Consider the following 10,828-nt stretch of genomic DNA (forward strand, 5'->3'; position numbering starts at 1 on the left):
CGGAAACCATATTCGATCGGTTCTTATCTTATTTTAATTCATATATGAAATGCGGTACATGAATTGATCATTGATTTGTAACGCGAAGTCAAGGGAACATCTTTGCATATTAAGATTTAAATGTTTCTTAATAGAATCGCATTTATTTCTAAAGTATATCGCACAGTAATAATATTAATAAAGGACAAAATTTTATTTATTATTTTTACTTCCGAACATTTTTTACTTGATGTTACCCATTTTCATGATTTTTTGTCGATAGTAGGAAAAGAAAAAAAATTGGTTCCGGCCGGGATCGAACTGGCGACCTTCTGCGTGTAAAGCAGACGTGATAACCGCTACACCACGGAACCGGTTGATAAACTTTATCGTTATAGTAGTACGTCCTGAACAATCCTACAAAAATTCTTACATTTCATTGAACATTGTTTTTGGTTCGTATGTTAACCATTTCCTACATATCTTGTAATTATATGATAAGTATTGTACTTGAATTATAGGTATATAATGCGCGTATTTGTATGAGAATCTATGTACAAATATGCATTCGTTAATATCTTTGCAGCTTATGTATTCATGTATAATTATAATGAGGAAAATAGATATAATAAATTTTTGAAAAATATTTATCAATAATTCAAAATATATGAGAAGAAAGAACCTTCAATCGATAACAAGAACTCACTTAATTATCGTACACAGGGGGCAGCACAGGATTATACCATCACACCCGAGGCACCGACGAGATATTTAGAAAGACTGCCAGCACAGACGAGGTATAGGAGTAGACCTTTTTTTTTTATTGTCAGGAGTAGACCAATCACCCAATGTATTTTTTTGTCTCACGTCCGCGGTGCTCTAGAGCCCCCTTACCATTTTTGTGTCATATCCTACCGTATCGGTCGGAACTAATATAGTGGAACCAATATCACAGACGAGATGTAGGAGTACGCCAGTAACATTATACTGTTTCGTGTCGCACGATATGAAATACCGAATAATCTTAATTAGAAATCTTAATGAGAATCGAGTATCTTGTATACTTCGAATAATCATGCATAAAAGTTACTTTGACATGCTTTAAGATAAGCTCAAGACAAGCTTTAAAAGTTACTCTGTATCTCGAGTACTATTAGCCACTTTCACTAAAAAGATTAGGTGGCAAGATAGCCAAGAGGGTATTCGACAGCATCATTGGTAAGAGGAATTCTTACAATCGTTAAACAAGCAGAGACAATATATTTATCAGTGTACATTTATCCATGGTTCAAAAGTTATTCTGTACCTTGAGTTCTATCATCTATCTTCACTAAAAAATTAGGTGACAAGATGGTCAAGGCAGTGCTCGTCGACATCATTGGCGAAAGGAATTGTTATAAACATTAAACAGCCAGAAACAATAAATTTATCAGTAAAATGTGCACGATAAAATAATGCGTACGAATATTCATGATTTAAAAGTTATTCTCTATCTCGAGTTCTATAATTTATTTTTACTAAATAATTAGATGGCAAGATGGTCAAGGGAGTGCTCGTCGACATCATTGGCGAAAGGAATTGTTATAAACATTTATATTATAACAGGAGGTAAGGTTTATACAAACGGCGAGATTATAAGGCGGTAAATCAAGCGAGCGAAGGACGATGGGCAGCGGATTTGATATTTCGGAATTTTGGAAACGATGGCCTCGCGACAAGTATGACAACAGACGTAAACAAAAGGTTTTCGTTCACCCGAGGCCGGCCTCGAGCTCGACCAGCTGAGCTATTGTCAACGCCGGGACACGGTCGCACCGAGGCAGTTCTTATATGGATGCCATAAACTTTTTGTTTGGTAATCCACATAAGAACTGTGGTGGCCCGAAATGGTTTTTGCGTTACCGGAGTTACCTGTACGATAAATTAATTCGTACGAATATTCATGGCTTAAAAGTTATTCTATATCTCGGTTTCTATAATTTATTTTTACTAAATAATTAGTTAGCAAGATGGTCAAGGAATTGCTTGTTGATACCATTACCAAAAGAAATTGTTATAAACATTAAACAGTCAGAAATAATAAATTTATCAGTGAAATGTGTTCGATAAATTAATACGTGCGAATATTCATGGTTCAAAAGTTACTCTGTATCTCGAGTTCTATTAGGTATTTTTACTAAAAAATTAGATGGCAAGATGGTCAAGGGATTGCTTGTTGATACCATTACCAAAAGAAATTGTTATAAACATTAAACAGTCAGAAATAATAAATTTATCAGTGAAATGTGTTCGATAAATTAATACGTGCGAATATTCATGGTTCAAAAGTTACTCTGTATCTCGAGTTCTATTAGGTATTTTTACTAAAAAATTAGATGGCAAGATGGTCAAGGGATTGCTTGTTGATACCATTACCAAAAGAAATTGTTATAAACATTAAGCAGCCAGAAATAACAAATTTATCAATAATTACTATCGCGGCGATCGAACTCTGGCGAAGTTAGTTTGGGGTGGGGGAGTTGCGCACCGCGCACCGCGCACCCCACCACGGCGTCAGCGCTCAGTCAGTCAGTCGTGGTGCGCACTCAGGACGGAACGGGAGGACTCCGGGACCAGAAGGACGAAGGACCTTGGAGTTGACCAGAGGTTCTCCAGGGCTGCCCTGGCCCACCCTGACCACCCTGGCCTACCCTCACCTACCTTCGAGTGGACCAGGGATCCTCCAGAGCTGCAGTGGACATCACTGGTCAACCCTGGTCCACCTTAAGCTGGTTCGCGGTCGGACAGCGGTTCCTGGAAGCCGTCTCCGCTCACCTTGGTCAACTTTCAACAGCTGGTAAGTGACAATACAAATATACATTTTCTATTTTGGTATATGTGTTTATTCAACGAAAGCCGTCAATTACACTGTCCAACACCAAAAAAATTTTGCAATACCTGTTGGGTGATTCTTATACATTTTGTCATCCTAAAACCGAATCTGAAAGCAGAATTGCTCCATCACGCAACGTTTTCGAAAAATTTTGGTTTTTGTAAAAATGCCCGATTTTGATACGAAACGACGTGTTACGCAAAAACCAAATACGCGAGAAAGTTCACATTTGAGTCAAGAGATAGAGGGGACTCTCCTCTACATATTCATATAGTCAATTATATTTTTATGTACTTCCTAATAGTTGTAAATGGTTGTTAAAGTTTGAAAATGTGCCGACGCGGGTACTTTGTACGCTCTATTTTTGTATTTATGTGAAAAATCCTTTATCTAGCAGGAATTTACTATACAGGAATGCATTCTACAGACATTTCTGGTAAGGAAACCATTCACGAAAAGTATTTGGTTCCCTTAATGTACGAGAAGGATCAGAAAATGTTAATTGACAGCGTGTGCGCGACGCGTTCGCGCCAGACGGCCATTGCAGCCTTTTCGCGACGCGCCAGGGCCGTCGCTATGCGTAGTCGACGTTGGTACCACTCAAGTATGTCTTTGCTTACTATGCTTAATTAAATACATTTTTTTTGTCTTTTTGGGTGCCAATCATTACAAAAGATTATAAAAATACGAGTTATATTCACATTTCATTCAATTTTCTTTATTAAGCATTTCCACAATGAAATGTGAATATAACTCGTATTTTTATAATCTTTTGTAATGATTGGCACCCAAAAAGACAAAAAAAAATGTATTTAATTAAGCATAGTGAGCAAAGACATACTTGAGTGGTACCAACGTCGACTACGCATAGCGACGGCCCTGGCGCGTCGCGAAAAGGCTGCAATGGCCGTCTGGCGCGAACGCGTCGCGCACACGCTGTCAATTAACATTTTCTGATCCTTCTCGTACATTAAGGGAACCAAATACTTTTCGTGAATGGTTTCTTTACCAGAAATGTCTGTAGAATGCATTCCTGTATAGTAAATTCCTGCTAGATAAAGGATTTTTCACATAAATACAAAAATAGAGCGTACAAAGTACCCGCGTCGGCACATTTTCAAACTTTAACAACCATTTACAACTATTAGGAAGTACATAAAAATATAATTGACTATATGAATATGTAGAGGAGAGACCCCTCTATCTCTTGACTCAAATTTGAACTTTCTCGCGTATTTAGTTTTTGCGTAACACGTCGTTTCGTATCAAAATCGGACATTTTTACAAAAACCAAAATTTTTCGAAAACGTTGCGTGATGGAGCAATTCTACTTTCAGATTCGGTTTTAGGATGACAAAGTGTATAAGAATCACCCAACAGGTATTGCAAAACTCGAAAAAAGTTTAATTTTGTTGGACAGTGTTATTATTTCTGTATTTTTAATTCGAATTTGCTTCGGAATTTATCACAAGTTTCTTTTCTTGAAATTACATTATATTATATTTTTGACACAAAATTAGTACTCTGAAATTTTATTATATTATATTATATTTTTGACATAAAATTGGCATTTTCAAATTATATTATATTATATTTTTAACATAAAATTGGTATTCCTCCGATCGGAGGTCCCTCGGGGCTCACTCACGGGCCGGGCCGTGGGTGAGTACGCGTATTAGCGAACTCGGGGCGACAAAAACTTGTAGGTTGTTGCGTTCTAATTTCGCTATATTTATTCTTGATTAAAATTTTTCAACTTTCAAATCAAAAATTACTTCTGAACTTTCAAAAGTTCTTCTTCTAAAATTTATTTATCTGGTTTAAAATTGGTATTCCTCCGAATGGAGGTCCTTTAGCGACTCACTCACGGGCCGGGCCCGTGGGTGAGTACGGGTATTAGCGAACCCATGGCGACCCGAGCTTGTAGGTCATTGCGTCCCAATTTCGTTAGATTTATTTTTGATGGAAATTGATCATCTTTCCAATTAAGCATTACTTCTGAATTTTCAAAAGTTCCTCTTGTAAAATTTATGTATTTGGTTTAAAATTGGTATTCCTCCGAACGGAGGTCCCTCAGGGGCTCACTCACGGATGGGGCCGTGGGTGAGACGGGTATTGGCAAACCCGAGGCGACCCTAGCCTTTAGGTTGTTGCGTCCCTATCTCGTTAGATTTATTTTCGATTGGAATTGTTCATCTTTCCAATTGAAATTTATTTCTGAACTTTCAAAAGTTCCTCTTTTAAAATTTATCTATCTGATTTAAAATTGGTATTCCTCCGAACGGAGGTCCCTCAGGGACTCACTGCTGTGGGTGAGTACGGGTATTGGCGAACCCGGGGCGCCCCGAAGCGCCACCTCAGTAGATTGAAGTTCTGTCTTCATCTACTCTTAGTTTGTTGTCGGTTAGGCCGTACTCGTGTACGGGGTTGTTATGGCTCCCGTGAGCCGGTTAGATTCGCACTCTCGTGCATATTAGGTAGGCCGTACTCGTGTACGGGGTTGTTATGGCTCTCGTGAGCCGGTTAGATTTGCACTCTTGTGCATGTAGGTAGGCCGTACTCGTGTACGGGGTTAGCTTGGCTCTCGTGAGCTGGTGTTAGGTTGGCTCTCTTGAGCTGGGTAGATTTCGCACTCTTGTGCATATTAGGTAGGCCGTACTCGTGTACGGGGTCATCGTTTCATCTTATTTTCGTCGTCTTTTTTTACTTCGGTTCCTCCATTGTATTGTGTCTCATTACTATTAGTCTGTTTCAGAGTGAATGCAACAGATGAGAAATTTTGTCGTCGAACGAAGACACCACATCGAACGAAGACACCGCATCGAACGAAGACCACATTATTTATAAGTTAGTCTTAGTTGTCGAGCAATTATTGTGTTCGATTCATTTTGTTAGTTTCGCTTGTTGATTTGGGTCACAGCCTTCTGCTGTGACCAGTTGGTAGCGTCACCATCGAACCAGAGGCTAGTACTCTGGTTCGCTTCTTTCATTTTTCTTTCTCGTAAATCTGAGCCTTCTGCTCCATTTTTATTTTCTCTGGAATTGTTCAGAGACTTGTCAGAATTAGTTTTTTTTTGGCTCACAATAATTGCTCGATTCGATTGCGTGCGTTAGTTATTAAGCTTGTTTATCAGTATTGTATAAATGTCGAGTAATTATTGCCGTAACTTCAGTTTGCTCGGTTCGATTTTTGATTCCGACACAGCCTTAAGCTGTGTCGGACCTTGCTTGTATGTACCAGACCGGTTGGTACCGGTGCTCGGCGTAGATCCATTGAGAGGGATGGTTGAGAGACCTGTTCACTCGTGTAAAATCCTCTCTGCTGTAAGGCCACCCGAGTCGCCTCAACGCTAGTCGTTGCCTGGCGACAGGTGGGTGGGGGAAATGGGTATCGTTTGAACGCTTCTCTCGGCCATCGCTCTTCGTGAGGACACGTCGGGTATCGGTGCTGGCTGGAGTTGGTTCTGCAAGCATTGTACGCGTCGCGTCACCCTCGAACCAGAGCCTTCTGCTCTGGTTCGGTTTTGTTTCTCTCTTCGAAAGAATCAGAGCCTTCTGCCTGATTCGTTCTTCACCCACCGTGGATCGGAGACTTCTTCTCCGACTCACACATTTTTTATCCGCAATAATTACTCGACATACGTTGCGAAATTTAGTTTGTAAAACTCGAAAGCGTCGTTGTAAGAAAGGGAGTCAGAAGGAAGCGTATTGAATTCCTTCTGGCTTCCTTTCGGGTCTCTCGTGCAGCAACCTCCTCGTGGTGAGACCCGGGCAATCGATAATATTCTCTATTTGTTAGATCTTCTATTATCTTGCAGATAAAGAATAATATCGAGCTAATGGCTGCTCATTTATAATTTGCGATAACATTGTGAAATAAAATTTAAGACGTACTGATAATAAAAACTTGTGTATTTAATTGAATTGTGTGTCTGAATTTATTTTAAACCTGCATGGGGTGGGCCAAGGGTCCTTCCTGCTTTCCTTCGCGCTTTCCTTGTTTACCTTTGGCCCACCTACGCCTTCTTGGCACCTCCTATTAATTATTAATCGAAACACACACTTCTTGTTTCGGAATACTTTTTCATTCAATAAACATCGTACATTTTTTCTGGATTTCTAATTGAAATTTGCTTCTGAACTTTTTAAAAGTTCTGTTTCTTAAAATTGCTATGACCCTGACCTTTATGTCGTTGCGTCCCCATTTCGTTTGATTTATTTCCTATTGGAATTGTTCATGTTTCCAATTGAAATTTATTTCTGAACTTTCAAAAGTTCTTATTCTAAAATTTATATATCTGGTTTTAAGTTGGTATTCCTCCGAACGGAGGTCCCTCAGGGACTCACTGCTGTGGGTGAGTACGGGTATTGGCGAACCCGGGGCGCCCCGAAGCGCCACCTCAGTAGATGGAAGTTCTGACTTCATCTACTCTTAGTTTCTTGTCGGGTAGGCCGTACTTGTGTACGGGGTTTGTTTGGCTCTCGTGAGCCTGTTAGATTTGCACTCTTGTGCATGTTAGGTAGGCCGCACTCGTGTGCGGGGTTAGCTTGGCTCTCGTGAGCCGGTTAGATTTGCACTCTTGTGCATGTAGGTAGGCCGTACTCGTGTACGGGGTTAGTTTGGCTCTCGTGAGCTGGTAGATTTGCACTCTTGTGCATATTAGGTAGGCCGTACTCGTGTACGGGGTCATCATTTCTTCATCGAATACTTCGGTGTTCCTTCATTTTGTGTCTAATTATTATTAGTCTGTTTTAGTTGAATTACAACAGTTCAGCATGTTCATCGTCGAACGAAAAAAAGGAATCGTATGAAGACTCCTCGTTATTAATAAGTTAGTATTAGTTGTCGAGCAATTATTGTGTTCGATTTATTTTGTTAGTTTCGCTTGTTGATTTGGGTCACAGCCTTCTGCTGTGACCAGTTGGTAGCGTCACTCTCGAACCAGAGGCTACTACTCTGGTTCGCTTCTTTCATTTTTCTTTCTCGTAAATCTGAGCCTTCTGCTCCATTTTTATTTTCTCTGGAATTGTTCAGAGACTTGTCAGATTTAGTTTTTTTTTTGGCTCACAATAATTGCTCGATTCGATTGCGTGCGTTAGTTATTAAGCTTGTTTATCAGTATTGTATAAATGTCGAGTAATTATTGCCGTAACTTCAGTTTGCTCGGTTCGATTTTTGATTCCGACACAGCCTTATGCTGTGTCGGACCTTGCTTGTATGTACCAGACCGGTTGGTACCGGTGCTCGGCGTAGATCCATTGAGAGGGATGTTCGAGAGACCTGTTCACTCGTGTAAAATCCTCCCTGCCGTAAGTCCACCCGAGTCGCCTCAACGCTAGTCGTTGCCTGGCGACAGGTGGGTGGGGGAAACTTAGGGTATCGTTTGAACGCTTCTCTCGACCATCGCTCTTCGTGAGGACACGTCGGGTATCGATGCTGGCCGGAGTTGGGCTGCAAGCATTGTACGCGTCGCGTCACCCTCGATCCAGAGCCTTCTGCTCTGGTTCGGTTTTGTTTCTCTCTTTGGAAGAATCAGAGCCTTCTGCCTGATTCGTTTTTAATCTCCCGTGAATCGGAGACTTCTTCTCCGACTCACTCCATTTGCTCCGCAATAATTACTCGACATACTCTGCGAAATTTAGTTTGTAAAACTCGAAAGCGTCGTTGTAAGAAAGGGAGTCAGAAGGAAGCGTATTGAATTCCTTCTGGCTTCCTTTCGGGTCTCCTGTGCAGCAACCTCCTCGTGGTGAGACCCGGGCAATCGGTATTATTCTCTATTTGTAAGAACTTCTAGTAATCTTACAAATAGGGAATAATATCGAGCTAACAGCTGCTTATTTGTAATTTGCGATAACATTGTGAAATAAAATTTAAGACGTACTGATAATAAAAACTTGTGTGTTTAATTGAATTGTGTGTGTCTGAATTTATTGTAAACTTGCATGGGGTGGGCCAAAGGTCCTTCCTGCTTTCCTTCGCGCTTTCCTTGTTTACCTTTGGCCCGCCTACGACTTCTTGGCAGCTCCTTTTAATTATTAACCGAAACACACACTTCTTGTTTCGGAATACTTTTTCATTCAATAAACATCGTACATTTTTTCTGGATTTCTAATTGAAATTTGCTTCTGAACTTTTTAAAAGTTCCGTTTCTTAAAATTGCTATGACCCTAGCCTTTATGTCGTTGCGTCCCAATTCCGTTTGATTTATTTTCGATTGGAATTGTTCATCTTTCCAATTGAAATTTATTTCTGAACTTTCAAAAGTTCTTATTCTAAAATTTATATGTCTGGTTTTAAATTGGTATTCCTCCGAACGGAGGTCCCTCAGGGACTCACTGCTGTGGGTGAGTACGGGTATTGGCGAACCCGGGGCGCCCCGAAGCGCCACCTCAGTAGATGGAAGTTCTGACTTCATCTACTCTTAGTTTCTTGTCGGTTAGGCCGTACTTGTGTACGGGGTTGGTTTGGCTCTCGTGAGCCTTTTAGATTTGCACTCTTGTGCATATTAGGTAGGCCGTACTCGTGTACGGGGTTAGCTTGGCTCTCGTGAGCTGGTAGATTTGCACTCGTATGCATGTTAGGTAGGCCGTACTCGTGTACGGGGTTAGCTTGGCTCTTGTGAGCTGGTAGATTTGCACTCGTATGCATGTTAGGTAGGCCGTACTCGTGTACGGGGTCATCGTTTTGTCTTTATTTCATCGTCTTCTTATACTTCGTTGTTCCCCCATTGTTTTGTGTCTAATCATTACTAATCTGTTTCAGATTGAGTACAACAGTTGCAGAAATTTATCATCGAACGAAGACAACGCATCGTACGAAGACTCGTTTCTTCTTCGATTACTTCTGTGTTCCTCCATTTTGTGTCTAATTATTTTTAGTCTGTTTCAGTTAAATCACAACAGTTCAACATGATCATCGTCGAACGAAGACAACGAATAGTAAGAAGACTTCACAGTATTTATAAGTTCGTATTAGTTCTCGAGCAATTATTGTGTTAGATTCACTTTGTTAGTTTCGCTTGTTGATTTGGGTCACAGCCTTCTGCTGTGACCAGTTGGTAGCGTCACCCTCGAACCAGAGGCTACTACTCTGGTTCGCTTCTTTCATTTTTCTTTCTCGTAAATCTGAGCCTTCTGCTCCATTTTTATTTTCTCTGGAATTGTTCAGAGACTTGTCAGATTTAGTTTTTTTTTTGGCTCACAATAATTGCTCGATTCGAGTGCGTGCGTTAGTTATTAAGCTTGTTTATTAGTATTGTATAAATGTCGAGTAATTATTGCCGTAACTTCACTTTGCTCGGTTCGATTTTTGATTCCGACACAGCCTTCAGCTGTGTCGGACCTTGCTTGTATGTACCAGACCGGTTGGTACCGGTGCTCGGCGTAGATCCATTGAGAGGGATGTTCGAGAGACCTGTTCACTCGTGTAAAATCCTCCCTGCCGTAAGTCCACCCGAGTCGCCTCAACGCTAGTCGTTGCCTGGCGACAGGTGGGTGGGGGAAACTTAGGGTATCATTTGAACGCTTCTCTCGGCCATCGCTCTTCGTGAGGACACGTCGGGTATCGATGCTGGCCGGAGTTGGGCTGCAAGCATTGTACGCGTCGCGTCACCCTCGATCCAGAGCCTTCTGCTCTGGTTCGGTTTTGTTTCTCTCTTTGGAAGAATCAGAGCCTTCTGCCTGATTCGTTTTTAATCTCCCGTGAATCGGAGACTTCTTCTCCGACTCACACCTTTTTCTCCGCAATAATTACTCGACATACGCTGCGAAATTTAGTTTGTAAAACTCGAAAGCGTCGTTGTAAGAAAGGGAGTCAGAAGGAAGCGTATTGAATTCCTTTTGGCTTCCTTTCGGGTCTCTTGTGCAGCAACCTCCTCGTGGTGAGACCCGGGCAATCGGTATTATTCTCTATTTGTAAGAACTTCTAGTAATCTTACAAATAGGGAATAATATCGAGCTAATAGCTGCTTATTTATA

General features: G+C 40.9%; 1 non-coding gene across 1 annotated transcript; it reads right to left on the reverse strand.

The window, feature by feature from the left end:
* Nucleotides 1-280: 280 nt before the first annotated feature.
* On the reverse strand, nt 281-353 carry Trnav-uac (transfer RNA valine (anticodon UAC)). Its single transcript has one exon. It is a non-coding gene; the product is annotated as a tRNA-Val (tRNA).
* Between the last annotated feature and the right edge of the window lie 10,475 nt (nt 354-10,828).

The sequence above is a fragment of the Halictus rubicundus genome, chromosome 4, assembly GCF_050948215.1.
Source record: "Halictus rubicundus isolate RS-2024b chromosome 4, iyHalRubi1_principal, whole genome shotgun sequence".
NCBI classification, from domain to species: domain Eukaryota; kingdom Metazoa; phylum Arthropoda; class Insecta; order Hymenoptera; family Halictidae; genus Halictus; species Halictus rubicundus.